The sequence below is a fragment of the Arachis ipaensis genome, chromosome B02, assembly GCF_000816755.2.
Source record: "Arachis ipaensis cultivar K30076 chromosome B02, Araip1.1, whole genome shotgun sequence".
NCBI classification, from domain to species: Eukaryota; Viridiplantae; Streptophyta; class Magnoliopsida; order Fabales; family Fabaceae; genus Arachis; species Arachis ipaensis.
In genome coordinates, this window is record NC_029786.2 from 53,184,781 (window position 1) to 53,201,042 (window position 16,262).

Sequence of the window (16,262 nt, forward strand, 5' to 3'; positions counted from 1 at the left end):
TTAGATATTTATTGGGTTATTCCTCATGAATAGGATAGAATTGAAAAAAAAAATACAAGGGTTGTAATTTAAAAATATATGTAAAGACAAACTTAGAACATAATTTGAATACTAAATTGATAGTTTTTGAAGAGAATTTTTGAATAAATAAATAAATAATATTAAAATAATTAAATAAAAATTAAAAAGATGAAATGCAAGTGAGTAATCAAAAATCACTTTTTAAAATTGAAGTTTATTTATTCAAAAGTATGTTATGTTACCGAGAAGAAATAGATTATTACTCTCAAACGTATGCTGAAGTATAGTCATAATAATAAAGTTGTAATTTGAATATGTAAAGAACCTAAAATAAAAATAATTTTACACATGAATAAAGAAGTAATCTGATTTGTTATTTTAAATTTAAAAAAATAACACATTAAGTATTGACAGAAAAATATCAAAATAATTCTAGTAAAACAACCAAATGTTACTGTTCCGTGGGTTACCTGAAACCGGACTGATTTGGCTTGGATGGAAGGCCCAAGCGTTAAAGGAAGGAGTCTCCGAGCTGTTACTGCCTGGGAGCTGCCATCCGAGTTGTATGTTTTGAAGAATGGGGGGTGGTACCTGCAAAGACACTCCGATGTCTAAGTTAGCAAATGGGTAAGCAGGATTTTAGAGTATTGGAACTTGAGTTTACCTAAGAGTGTCAGTGTATTTATAGGTGATGATCCAATAACCACCGTTGAAGTAGTTTCACTTCTGATGGTGGATAATCGTCCCTTTATCTTAGGGTTGTTAAGATCACTCTTCTAGAAGTGGGTGAGAGATTTGGGAAGGTAGTTACTTATTTGAATAAGTGTTATCTGCTAACTCACGTCGAATCCGACTTTTTTGAATAGGTCGGGTAAATCAGTGAAGGCCAACCCTTTAGATTGGGCCATTTTTTGGACCTAATTGGGCCTGGCCATAACTTTGGACAAGGGTATGAACAATGCCCTTACTCGAGTCCGACCTCTTGGTTCCGAGTTGGATTCGAGTATTAGTTGAACTCGGGGATGCTTAAGTCGGTATTTCTTTTTAAGTCGAGAAACCAACGTGATTTTAGTTTTGAAATCGACGTGATTTTGAATTTCTCAATGGTCGCGTCTAATCAAACGCCGCGTCCGTTATGGGTTTTGCATTTTCACGTGGGAGCAGTTACATTGATAATGGCGTGTAACAGTGCTTTGTTTTAATGACTGAGCCATTTTACAATGATGCCCATGGTATCTTATAAATACTCTTCCCTCCTCCGTGTTTCTTTTCTTTTATTTTCGATGCTTCCTTTCTTTGTTCTTACTTGAATTTCTTGCGCTTTCGCTCGTTGTCGTTTTGCAGTGTTTGCCTCTTGGTTCTTCTTCTTCACAAAGGTTAGTCCTTTGTATCTCCCTCTTATCCTTTATAGTGTTTTCTACTTCTTCTGTATGCTTTGGGAGTGAGATTCCTCTGTGATATCTTTATTGTTCATAGTAGGAAGATTTTTTAGGTGTTTTGGGTTTTTGCGAAAGTCTTTTTGGCCGTGATTATTGGCTGTTCTTGACTTTTGTTTGAGGAGAACTACTTTGCTGTGGACTGGCTTTTGATAATTTCTTTTTGCGTAATGTAGGTGTTATTATAATCACTAAAAAGTATATAATTCTCACATTAGTATCCATTTATAACAATCCCAGAATATAAAATGGCTCTTTAGAAAAATCCCTACCTCAAAGTTGAAACCTTTAAAGTTAACGCGTCAAGAGTCCTCTTTCTATTCCTAACTCGCGGTAGCAACCTTAATGATTCCAGGCAATACCAACAGCGACAATCGAGGTTCACAGCAACGACGACTTATCTGACGTAAATTGGGATTAATGAGAAATGGATATTAAATGAAATTAGAGCATAATTCTAAATAGAACATTGCGGTAACAAGGAACGAAACCAATTAGTCTCACCACGAGAAATGAAGCGAGACGACATTGCAGCAGCTTTCACTTTAATCATACAATTTCCAAAAGTCAACCCTGAGATATTAACATCGCAAAATTCTCAATAATTGATAACTGAATACAAACACCGAGAGTTCGAAATAAAATATACTCACGATAACAGCAAAATGGATGAGTTGCAATCCCAAACTGACCTGGCAGTAGCCCCGGTAGCGGCCAAAAGCTCCGGTGGATCAAGTATAATAACCACGCAGCATCAAAACCTTCTCGAAATCCAAAAAGGACAGAAACCACAATTAAAGTGAAAAGTATTCGGAAAAGAGAATTTACGCCCCAAAAAAATGGTGAATCCTCCCCCACACTTAAGCGTTGCAAGGTTCTCCGTGCACGAACACAATCCGGTGAGAAGAAGCTCTAAAACACTCCACCTTCAGTTGGCAGATGCAGGGGCTCGGGTTGTACTAAAATTGCCAAGTCCAATGCATTCTTGGCATCTTCATCTTCGGCATCCTTCTCCTCTCCCGGCTCCTTGCATTTATGTCTCATCCTCAAAAAGAATGAATAAAGTATATGTAAAAAGCATAGGGCAAGTGGCACAGAAAGGTAAAGGAGTAAGTAAATAAGCATCTAATTGAGAAAGTTTTCATAGTGGTGTGGTATGATAGAAAAATTAGCCATGTGTATATTCCAATTATGCGCGCGGTTGAAACACACACAACGGCCGGTCAAAAAGGCATCCACAAAGTCAAAATTTAAGCATAAGTTCCTCAATTAGATGGCCTAAGTTGCAAGCAATGAGTAAGCATCAACTAAGGACAAGCAAACTTAGGCAACTACAACAAGAGTGAATTGAATGTAGGAATTATTGGATATTGAAGTTGTGCAAGTGAAAGTGCAAGATTAATAAATTAGCACAACAAGCAATAACCAATTCAACGATGAAGAGAAACTACTTATTCATCCTTAGGAATAATGAAATAATGACATGTATAAGGTTCTTGTTACAAAAAGTGACAAGTCTTGATAAGAATAAAGTCAAGTCAACTCAAAAAAATGCAAAGCATTAACAAGGAACAAATACTTTGTTATGTGATTATATTGGTTTGAACCCCATGATGAACAAGCAATTCAATTCAATTCACTAAACTCAATTTGCACTTGTTTCAAATTTCACCAAACAAGAAATGAAATGTCAATTCTTCATATCAATTTGGTGCTAGCAACTCAAAGCATTTAAATAAGTACATTATTGAAATTCCAATCCAAAACAACGTTATAATCATTCAAAAGTGCATAATTCTTGAATCAAATGCCAAACAAGGATATAGCCTAACACATATGGTCGTGACAACATATACATTAAATAAAAAGTTCATTCAGGTATTGTGTCAAACACATGGAGTGCAGTGCACATATTCATCAATTCAAGCAAAAATGCAAGCATCAACCACCCATAAATAAAAAAATTGAACACTTGCAATTCAACAAACAAAGCTAGATTACCAAAGTTAAATAAGGAAAACAAAAATTAAGCAAGCAACTAAACATAACAAAGAAGATTAAACAAGAAAATTGAAAAGTTGAAGGATTGATGAACGGATTTTTGACGGTTTAGAATTTCACTAATAAATTCTCGTTGCAGGTATAGTTTCTAAACCAACAAATAATCTTTTCATACAAAAAAATTGTTTGTCACAAGTAACAAACCCCAATAAAAATAATAACCGAAGTATTCAAACCTCGGGTCGTCTCTCAAGGAATTGTAGGGAAGTGTACTTATAATTGGTTATGAGATTTTATCTTTTTGGGTTTTTAAATGTTGAACAAGGAATATAAATGACAAGGAAATAAAATAACAATTAAGAAAAGTCCTAGCAAGGATTGATAATTAGAAGTCCTATCCCCATTATCATAGTCAATTGTGATGGTAATTGGAAATTACACTCACTTAGTTAACCTCTAACTATTGAAGGTAAGTCAAGCGAGAAAATCAACATGAACCCTTAAGTCCTAGTCAACTCCTAAGGAAAGAGTAGAGTTAGTGGAATTCAAGTCAACTAGCAACTTTCAATTGTCAATCAACAAGAGACTTTGACAATTCAAGAGTCTCCAATTACTCAATCTTAGCTAAGAACATAAAAAGCTAGTTTAAAATCCAACCAAGCATTTCATCAAACACTTGATGGGCGCAAAGTAAAAGTATAGAAAAACAATAGAGAATGTAAAAGCTAAAACCAACAATTGCAAGCATCAATGATAACAAATAAAGGAAGAAGCAATAAACATGAAACTCCTCAAATTGCATAAAAAGGGAAATCAAATCTAACATGAGGATTTGTAAACTAAATTGGAAACATAAAGTAATCAATAAGGGAAATAAATAAACTACAATGCTAGAACAAATAAGAGTAGAAGAGAAACTAAATTAAACTAAAATAGAATGCTGAAATTAAGAAGGAATAAAACTAAGAATCCTAAAACCTAGAGAGAGGCACTACATCTAAAACCTAATTTATGTGAATGAAAGTTGTGTCTATGATTCCCCCACTCTGCAGCCTCTAATCTGTGTTTTCGGACTTGGAACTGGGCCAAAAGGAGCCCAGAAATCGCCCCCAGCATTTTCTGATACATGCAGCACGTGGCTCTGTCCCGCGTACGCGTCGTCCACGCGTACGCGTCGCCTAACTGCATGGCAACTATAGCAAATTGCATATCATTTTGAAGCCCCGGATGTTAGATTTTCAACGCAACTAGAACCGCCTCATTTGGTCCTATGAAGCTCAAGTTATGATCGATTTAGTACAAAGAGATCAGGCTTGACAGCTTAGCAATTCCTTCAATTTCTTGTATTCCTTCCACTTTTGCATGCTTCCTTTCCATCCTCTAAGCAATTCCTGCCCTGTAAATCCTGAAAACACTTAACAAACATATCACGGTATCGAATGGTAATAAGAGAGGATTAAAATTAGCAAATTTAAGGCCAAAGAGGCATGTTTTCAATCATAGCACAAAATTAGGAAGGAAAATATAAAACATGTGAATTATATGAATAAGTGAGTTTAGTGGATAAAATTCACTCAATTAAGCATAAAATGTACCACGAAATAGTGGTGCATAAAATCTCTCCACACTTAAACACTAGCATGTCCTCATGCTAAGCTCAAGAGAAGCTATAAAGGAGTGAAGAGGAATGGTAAAACTTATGAAATGCAACCTATCTATATGAATGCAACTAAATGCAAAAATACTTCTACCTACTTGGTTAAAAGTAAATAAATTCTCCAAGACAAACATAAATCAGATTTCATTGATTCAAATGACACAATAAGAGACAAGTTAACTTGTAAGAGGATAGCTTATGAAAGCCGGGAACAAAGAATCGAGCATCGAACCCTCACCGGAAGTGTATACACTCTAATCACTCATGTGTTTAAAGTTAATTCACTCTAATCTCCTCTAGTCATGCTTTCTAAAACTTTGTTCTTCATCTAACTAATTGACAAATATTTAATGTACAAATGCAAACATCATGAGGGCTTTTCAAGGTTGTAATGGGGCTAAGGTACGGGTGAGGATACATGTATGGCGAAGTGAGTTATACTTTGAATCTTTGACTAACCTAAATTCTCACCTAACACACACATATACTCTATATAATTCTAAAATCATGCCTAGCTACCTAAAATCTCACTTTTGTATATTTCACATACTCATGTATTAATTTTTTAATTCCATCACATATGCATTGATCTTTTTATTGAACTTAGCATTGGGGTGATTTTATCCCCTATTTATTTATCTCTTTTTTTCTTTTTTTTTTACAATTTTTTTATCATAAATGAAAATTTAATATATCAATGCATATGATTTTTCTGATTTCACATGAGTAAGCACCCAAATTTCCAATATTTGTCAGTAAAAACACAACACATTCTCATCAACTCAAGTTCCCACATTTTCCCACACTTAGTTGACACACACTATCTTAAGCTAACCAAAGATTCAAATCGGGTAATTAATTATTTTTTCGCTTAAGGCTAGTGATGTGGTAATATAAAGAACAAATGAGGATTAAAAAGGCTCAAAGTGGCAAACAAAGGTAAATGAAATGGTGGGCTATTTGGGATAAGTGAGCTAATAACAAATGATGGCCTCAATCATATGTATGCATGAATATACACTAAACAATGGACATATAGAATGGAACAAACCATAGATTGCAATCATAGAGAAGAAAACACACGAGAATAAAAATCATGGTTAAATAATGTAACCATATAATTAAGCTCAAAATCTTACAGGTTGTGTGTTCTTAGCTATAAACTATGTTCCAAATTACAATCTTCAAATAAGTTTAACAAAAAAGTTTTAATTTAAATTAGTGAAATGCTATAAAAAGGGTCTTGAAAAAGAACTTATCACTCTAACCAAGTAGTGGTAGAAGAACATGCATAAAATCAAACAAACATGCAATCAAACATGCAAATACAACAACTAATTTAACAAGGAAAATTAAATATTTGTGTTGAAATAGGAAATAACTAACCCACAAAAGTCGGTATCGACCTCCCCACACTTAAAGATTGCACCGTCCTCGGTGCATGCTAAGATATGCAAGTGGACGGGCTGCTACAACTGATACTTTTCTCCAAAGATTGTGCAGATGGACTTGTCTGCCACCCTATGTAAAAGTTATCCATTTCCCTTGTTGATGGCCATCTTAAAAGAAGAGAAAATGGAAGAAAAGTAACCCAGGAACAAAGATAGAAAATAGATAAAATATGGGTGGTTAATGCCAAATAACGAGAGTCTCAAGTACATGGTAGCTACAACATGCAAGTGAGAAAACAGTAGAAGCAAATGGCATATCAATAGTGCAAAAATTGCAACAAAGGGGAAGAGAGTGGGTCATGAAAGACAATATAAATTCATGTCAATGCAAATGAAATACAAGTATCATAAAGGATTAGTATTGACTTAAATAATATTACCCAACAATGTAAAATAAGTCAAGAAGCACCAACATAATGCAAGAAAAAAATGCAACAATTGAATAAATACATTTAACGCCGATGATAAAATAGGAAATTAGAAAAGAAAATAAAAACATGAACAAAATTAAAATGCAATGAAGGAAAGTATGTAAATGCAATATGTAAAAGAGAATGGAAGAGAATAAGGATGAGAAGTTAAAGAAATGAAAAAGATGAAAGTAAAAAAGGAGGAAGAAAGAATAAGAAAGGAGAGAAGAAAGAAGTAAGAATTGAAAAACAGGGCGCGACGCGTGCGCATACATCACGCGTGTGCATGAAAACTGAATCGGCCATGCGATGCGTCAGCGTCGCTCACGCGTGCGCATGGGTGGCAAAAAATGCATTCTAACGCGTGAGCGTCGGTCACGCGTACGCGTGACTACTCACGCGACTCCAGCACCATGACCACACAACTCTCTGTTCAATTCACTCTTTACGCCGATTTTCATCCCCACGCGTACGCGTCGCTGACGCTTACGCGTGGGTTGAAATTTCTGCAGGGGACACGTATGTGTGAGGCACGCGTACGCGTGGGGTGGCTTGTGTACCACGCACCCCTTCCGCGCATCTCCATCGCAACTCTCTAGTCAATTCAAAGGTGTTGCGCATTCACGCATGGCGCGTACGCGTCATAGACGCTTGCGCGTCAAATGCTCTTTTTTTTTTATGCAGAATGCAGGTGATTATGCAGAATTTTATAAATGAACACTGATAAAAATAAAATAAAACTAATAACAAAAAGGGACGATCATACAGATAAACCATTATTTTATGATTTATATTGTGTTTAATTGTGTGGTTTTATCAAGTCTCCACCCACTTATTCATATGATTTGCATGTATTTACAATTCCTTCCCAAAATTGTTCCATGGTTGAAAACTTGCTTCCTAGAGATCTTTTAATTATGTATTTTTAATCTCCCTTATACCATTCGATGCCTTGATATGTGTGTTAACTGTTTCAGGCTTCATAGGGCATGAATGACTTGGAAATTGGAGAGGAGGCTTGCAAAAATGGAAGGAACACAAGAAACTAAGGAGATGACCAGCGAGCAACGACGCGAGCGCATGGCCCACGCGAATGCGCGAAATGGAGAATTCGCAGCGACGCGAACGCGTGCCTGACGCAAACGCGTGGATTGGAGTCTGCACGAATGACGCGAACGCATGAACCATGCGAATGCGTGACAAGAAAAATCGCTGAATGACGCGAACACGTGAACGACGTGTACGCGTGACCTGCGCAATCTGCAAAAATAACAGAATACACTGGGGGCGATTTCGGGCCGCATTTTGACCAAGTTTTCGGCCCTGAAACACAGACTAAACCTAGGGAACATGCTGAGACTCAATACACATCCACACACATTCAGATTCATCACATTAGTATTACTTCAGTTTTAGATCTGAATCTTTAAATTTGCATTACATTGATAGTTTGTGCTTTTGCTTTGGATTGTGGATGTTGAAGAGCCATTACCTCCGTGAAGATATTACTTTAGTTTGTTTCCTTATTCTTTACTCTTTTCAGTTGATTATTGACTCTATTCAAATAAGTATGTTACGTTTTGAGTTTATTAATATATAGAATTATTTTTATTTTTAATTAATTTTAATCCTCTATTTGATTTTATTTAATTATGTCTCCTCATATTTTTATGATTATTAATTTCATGTCAATGAAGTAGAATTTTCACTTGACATGGGGGTTGATTAAGAGGTGATACTAAAGTTGGAATGCTTAAGTGTTTGGTTGAATTGGACGTTGTTAGCTAATTCCATACATACTAACACTAGACCTCCCTAAGGGAGAGGACTAGGATTTGAGGGTAAGAGTTAGTTTAATCACCATATTTTTCCTTTTTTAGTAAGAGGTAACTGAGTGAGAACAACAACCTTTTCACACTACACTACACTTGAGAAGGTTCCAACAAGGATAGAAATTCCATTTAATTATTCCCCTAGTCAAGGCCTTTTATTTAGAGCACCAATAATCATTCTCAGTTTATTTTTATTGTTTTAATTTTTAATCATTTTAATTACTCATTCTCAAAACTCAATTTTTCTGAAAACTCCTAGTTAATAAAATAGCACTCTTTCTTGCAACTCGTTGGGAGACGACCTGGGACTCATACTCCCAGTATTTTATTTCTAAAATTTGTGACAACCCTTTTTAAATTGGTGAGGCAGATCTTAGCTGGTTAAGAGCTATACGTGCAATGCTGTTCTCTTAATTGAAATCTCTTAATTGGTTAACTTCTGTCACGCACCAATTTTTGGCGCCGTTGTCGGGGGGTTGCAATAGTGTGCTAAATTATTAATTAGTGTATATATTTTATTTTTATTTGCATAATTTATTTTTATTTCTGTTACCATGAGTTACATGTCTTTCTCATTGAATGACGCGTTCATTACCTGATCCGAGTTTAGTCCCATTTGATCCTGAAATTGAAAGAACTCTTTCACATATTAGACGAACTCGATGTCGGTTAGCCTCTGAAGGTGGTGTAGTGATTATTATCAATTCACCAGTCTCATATGAGGGCGAATTTGAACCGCCATCTGAGAGCGAGAAAAGCTCATTTACTACTGATCCAGTTGATTTATGTGCAGGAAACATGGCAGCACCTAGGAGGATTACTCTCCAGGAGGCAGGAGCCCCATATTTTACACTGCAACAGTATCAAGTGCATCATCCAACTCTGGCTGCAGATTTTGAACTGAAGACCGCACTAATCAACTTGATGCCCAAGTTTCATGGCTTACCTGCTCAAGAGCCTATCAAGCACCTTAGGGATTTCCAGACAGCTTGTTCTACTGTTAGGCGTTATGGTGCAGATGAAACTTCTATTCTGTTAATCGCTTTTCCACTTTCTCTTGAGGGAAAGGCGAGGGAGTGGTACTACACTCAACCGGAAGCGATTGTTACTAATTGGGATACGCTTAGAAGAGAATTTTGGAAAAATACTTTCTAGCTGAAGTTACTGATAGATTGAGAAAAGAGATTTCAATGATAGTTCAAGGCGAATCTGAGACTCTCTACGAATATTGGGAGCGATTCAACAATCTCCTGGACGCATGTCCCAATCACATGATTGATAAACTAGTATTGATCAGCTACTTCACCCAAGGCATGAACCCCCAGGATAAGACTACACTGGAAGGTGCTAGTACTGGTTCTTTGAAAAAGTACAAAACCACAAATGAAGCATAGCAGCTGATCAGCGACTTAGCTGAGTCCACTAGGAATCACAGACAGAGGCGCCACCATCCCAAGGCTGTTACCGAAATTTATTCTAGCATTGAAACTACTGCTCTCACACAGAGTATATGTGAAATGACCAACTTACTAAAACAAATGCAGTTGAATCAGCAACAGGCACAACAAGCTCAGCCTTCACCACAACAAAGCCAACAGTTGGTTCCACAAAGAGTATACAGGATTTGTACTGATTATAGTCATTATACTGATGAATGCCTGCAGCTCTAGGAAGACAACATTGTGGCAGCCACTCACAACTTCTATGACCGCTTGAATCAAGGATACAATCAACAAGGTGGCAACTACAACCAAGGTGGCAACAATAACCATGGATGGCAGGACAACTCCAACCAAGGCTGGAGAGATAATTCTAACCATGGCTGGAGGGATAACTTTAACAGAGGAGGTAGAGACAATAATGGAAACCAGAGGTGGAATAACAATAACAACAACAGACAGCAGAATCAGAACCAACCTTACAGGGCACCTCACCTAAGACAATCACAAGGACCCCAGCAAACCCAACAACAGGTTTCTCAGACAGCTTATTCTAATTCCTCATCAAATGACGAGATGCTCCATTCTCTTACGCAAGGACAACAAGACATGCAGGCGCAGCTGAAATCTAGTCTGAATGGCTTGACTGCCACTTTACAAGCTCTCATCTCCCAGATGGATTCCTCACTTAATTCCACACATCAACCTTCAAGCTCTAATGAAATTCCTTCTCAAACACTGTCTAATCCCAAGGGTGGCATCAATGCCATCACTTTGAGGTCCGGAACCACATTACAGGAGAGGAACCATGAGGAGCTAAACCCACCAGAAAACGTGCCAGCAGAGGATGTGGTGGAAGTGGAAGATGCTGAAGAAGAAGAGGACATACAAGACATAGTTGAAGAGGAAGAAACTCAACCACAGAATGAGACCCCAAGGGATACTGGAGCTACAAATCGCGCTCCTCCTATTCCATTTCCACAACTTGCAAGAAAGCCCAGAAAACAGATGGAACTTGACCCCAAAATGGTAGAAATATTCAAAAGGTCGAGGTAACTGTTCCCCTTTTTGATATTATTCAATAGGTACCTAAGTACGCAAAATTTCTAAAGGATTTGTGCATACATAAAGATAAAATTAATGAATTAGAAACTATTCCTTTAGGTAGTTCTATATCTGCTTTAATGGGGGGAATACCTGAAAAATGTAGTGATCCAGGTCCATGTATGGTTAGCTATACCATTGGAGGTGTGATATTTTCTGACTGTATGTGTGATTTAGGAGCGTGAGTTAGTATAATGCCTTTGTCTATTGATAAACCACTATTTTATGGTTTATATTGTGTTTAATTGTGTGGTTTTATCATGATCTTTACCCACTTATTCGTTAAATAAGCATGCATTTATAATTCCTTCCTAACGTTATTGCATGATTGAAAACCTGCTTCCTAGAGACTTTTAATTATGTATTTTATTTCTCCTTTATTCCATTTGATGCCGTGATCTGTGTGTTAAGTGTTTCAGGCTTCATGGGGCACGAGTGAGTTGGAGATTGGAGAGGAAGCTTGCAAAAATGGAAGGAACACAAGGAATTGAGGAGATGACCAGCGAGAAGTGACGCGGCCGCATGGATCACGCAACCGCGCGAAAGAAAGGAAATCGCAGTGACGCGGCTGCATGAATGACGCGACCGCACGGCATGGAATAACACGAGTGACGCGGCCGCATGGACGACGCGTCTGCGTGGCAAAGCAAAATGCCGAATGACGCGGCCGCATGGATGACGCGACCGCGTGACATGCGCGATCTGCATAATCTGCAGAATCGCTGGGGGCAATTTCGGGCCTTATTTTGACTTAGTTTTTGGCCCAGAAAAGCAGACTAGAGCCAGAGAACATGCAAAAACCAACAACAACATTCATTCCGCATAGTTTCAATTTTTAGATCTAGTTTTTCCTCTCCTCTAGGTTTTTCTCTCTACACATTCATAGTTTTTAGGATTCGTTATTTTTCATTGTTTTTGCATTGGGATATTGAGAAGAGTTATTGCCTCATCAAGACTTCGACATTCTAGTTCATTTTCTTTACTTGTCTCTTACTCTTCCATGTTCCTTAATTTACTTAATTTTACTATTGGATTATTTTAGCATTTATAAAATACAGGAATTACTCTTATTTTTAATTAATCTTTTGATCATTATTTATCATGTCTTTCTTTAATTTCCTTTCTTATGTTATGAATTTTGCATTTACAATGCGCGAGTAGTTCCCTAACTTGATGGGGAGTTGATTGAAAGGAACCCTTGAGTTGGGATGCTCAAGAGAAAGATTGTAATTGGGTTTATTGTTGGATTTCTCTCTAGTCACTAACACCAATCCTCCCAACAGCGGATTGGAACTTGTGGATAGAAATAACATTCCAGCTTGTTTGACTTTCCCTTACTTAGTAAGGGACAACTAAACATAATAACCATCAATTGTCAATTAATCTTGAGAGTACTCCAACACGAATAGGGCTTCCAGCTAATCATACTCCAGTCAAAGCTTTTATTTAAATTTATATAAATTCTCTAATTTAATTTTCTGCCATTCAACTTAAACCTTTTGGAAAACATCTGATTAATAAAATAGCACACTTTTCTGTAACTCGTTGGGAGACGACTTGGGATTCATACTCCCAGTATTTTAATTTTAATTTTTGTGACACCCTTCTAAATTGATGAGCGGATTTCTGGTTGGTTGAGAACTATACTTGCAACGCATATTTTATAATCATTCTTAACTCGGCAATTTCCGCACCTGTCAATTTTTGGCGCCGTTGCCGGGGAGTTACAATAGAGTGCTAAAGTTATTAATTGGAATTTATTTATTTGCATTTTATTTTATTTTGCTACTATGAGCTGCTTGTTTCTTTCGTTAGATGACACGTTCGCTTCCTGATCCAAGCTTGCTAATATTCAATCCTGAGATTGAAAGAACTATTTCACGAATAAGGCAAGCTTGGCGTTGGTTAGTCCTCTCTGAGGGCGGATCTGAAATGTCACCTGAGAAAGAAACCAGCCCCCGTTCTACTGATTTGGTTGTTTTATGTGCAGGTAACATGGCAGCAGCCAGGAGAGTTACTATCCAGGAGGCTGGAGCCCCTGATTTTACAATGCAACCATTTCAAGCGCATCACCCAGCAGTGGCTACAGACTTTGAAATAAGGCCCGCACTGCTCAATTTGATGCCCAAGTTTCATGGCTTACCTGCTCAAGAGCCTATCAAGCACCTGAGAGATTTTCAGGCAGCCTGTTCTACTGTCAAGCGTGATGGTGCAGATGAAACTTAAATTTTGCTGAAAGCTTTCCCGTTTTCTCTTGAGGGAAAGGCAAGAGAGTGGTACTACACTCAACCAGTAGTAATTGTATCCAACTGGGATACACTGAGAAGAGAATTCTTGGAAAAGTTCTTTCCAGCTGAAGTTACTGATAAACTGAGGAAAGACATTTCCATGATTGTTCAGGATGACTCTGAAACTCTTTATGAGTACTGGGAGCGCTTCAATAATCTTTTGGAAGCTTGCTCCCACCATATGATTGACAAAATAGTGTTACTCGGTTATGTCACACAGGGCATGAGGCCCCAAGATAAGACCACATTGGAAAGTGCTAGCAATGGGTCTATGAAAAAGTACAAGACCACTGATGAGGCATGGCAATTGATCAGTGACTTAGCTGAATCTACTAGGAATCACAGGCAGAAACAAGGCCGTTCAAAAGCCGTTGCAAAAGTATCCTCTAGCAGAGAGACTGCTGCTCTAACTCAGAGTATCTGTGAAATGACCAACTTGCTGAAGCAAATGCAATTGAATCAACAACAAGTTCAGCAAGCTCAACCTTCTCCACCATAGCAAAACCAACAGTTAGTCCCACAGAGAGTTTGCAGAATCTGTGCTGATTATAGCCACTATACTGATGAATGTCCGCAGCTCCAGCATGAAGACAACACCGTGGCAGCCACACATAACTTCTATGACCGCCCCAACCAAGGGTACAATCAAGGTGGCAATTACAACCACGGATGGCAAGACAATTCTAACCAGAATTGGAGGGACAGCAACAACAGAGGAGGCAGAGATAATCAGGGAAATCAGAGGTGGAATAACAACAATAACAGGCAGCAGAATTAGAATCAGCCTTACAGAGCACCTCACCTAAGGCAAACCCAAGGACCACAAAATACCCTACAGCAAACCTCTCAATTTACTCATCCTTCTTCATCTGCCAATGATGACTTACTACAATCTATTGATCGGAGATAGCAGACCATGGAAAACAACATTAATGCCACTCTGAATGGTCTGATCGCCACTTTGCAGGCTCTTGTCTCCCAGATAGGATCAATGAACAACTCCAATAACCAACCTTTGAGCTCCAGTGGAATTCCCTCTCAATCATTACCCAATCCCAAGGGTGGTATTAATGCCATCACCCTGAGGTCCGGAACCACACTGTAGGAGAGGAATCAAGAGGAGCCAAACCCACCAGAACACGCCTCAGCTGAAGAGGTAGTGGAAATAGAAGATGTTGAAGAGGAAGAGGACATACAGGACATGGCTGAAGAAGAAGAAGTGCAACCACGAGAGGAAGCACTAAAAGGCACAGACACCGCAGAAAATGCCACTCCTATTCCATTTTCACAACTTGCAAGGAAGTCCAGGAAGCAGCTGGAACCTGATCCAAAAATGGTAGAGATATTCAAAAAGGTTGAGGTAACTGTTCCTCTATTTGATGTTATTCAACAGGTACCTAAGTATGCAAAGTTTCTAAAAGATTTATGTATCCATAAAGACAAAATTAATGAATTAGAAACTATTCCTTTAGGGAGTTCCATATCAGCTTTAATGGGAGGTTTACCTGAAAAGTGTAGTGACCCAGGTCCTTGTATAGTCAATTGTACTATTGGTGGTGTGATGATTTCTGATTGCATGTGTGATTTAGGAGCATGTGTGGGTATAATGCCTTTGTCTATATATGATATTTTGAGGCTCCCTCCCTTAAAAAGGCCGGCAGCTCATTTTGTGTTAGCAGATAAAGGCATTATTACAGTGGTTGGAGTTGCTGAAGATGTATTAGTGGGCATTAAGGGACTCACGTTCCCCATTAATTTTTATATCCTGGAAATGCTCCAAAATGACTCAGACAAGCCATCATCAATCCTAATCGGAAGGCCATTCTTGAAGACCTCAATGTTTAAATTAGATGCTTTTTCAGGAACATACTCTTTTGAAATAGATGGCCGAGTAGCGATCTTCAATCTGAATGGAGTTATGAAGCATCCTCCGGAGGATCACTCTATCCTCAAGTGTGACATTATAGATGAAACCGTGGCTGAAGTCCATCAGGAGGAATTTGAAGAGAAGCACACAGGACAAGGTCCAAGTGTGGGGACATTCTCAAAGGACAATGACAGTGCCTTACCACTGTTACCAGCTCCAAACAACCCAGAGCCTGAACAAGATCAGAAGTTGGAATTAAAACCCTTCCCTCACACCTCAAATATGCTTACCTTGAAGACGGGCAGAAAGTTTCTGGTTATCATTACAAAGGAACTCACTTCTCAACAGGAAGAGCAGCTACTTGGTGTACTGAGGAGGCACAAGAGGGCAATTAGTTGGAGTTTGGCACACATAGTAGGCATAAACCCTCAAGTCTGTGAGCATAGAATATTTTTAGAAGAGGGAGCAAGACCTGTCCGTCAACCCCAGAGAAGACTGAACCCCACTATCCTAGAGGTTGTTAAAAAGGAAGTAACCAGACTACTAGAGGCATATATCATCTATCCCATCTCAGACAGTGAATGGGCAAGCCCAGTACAAGTGGTGCCAAAGAAGTCTGGAGTCACTGCAATGAAGAATGAGCATGGAGAGCTCCTGACAACCAGAGTTCAGAATGCCTGGAGGGTCTGCATTGACTACAAACGCCTCAACCAAGCAACCCGTAAGGATCACTATCCTCTTCCATTCATTGATCAA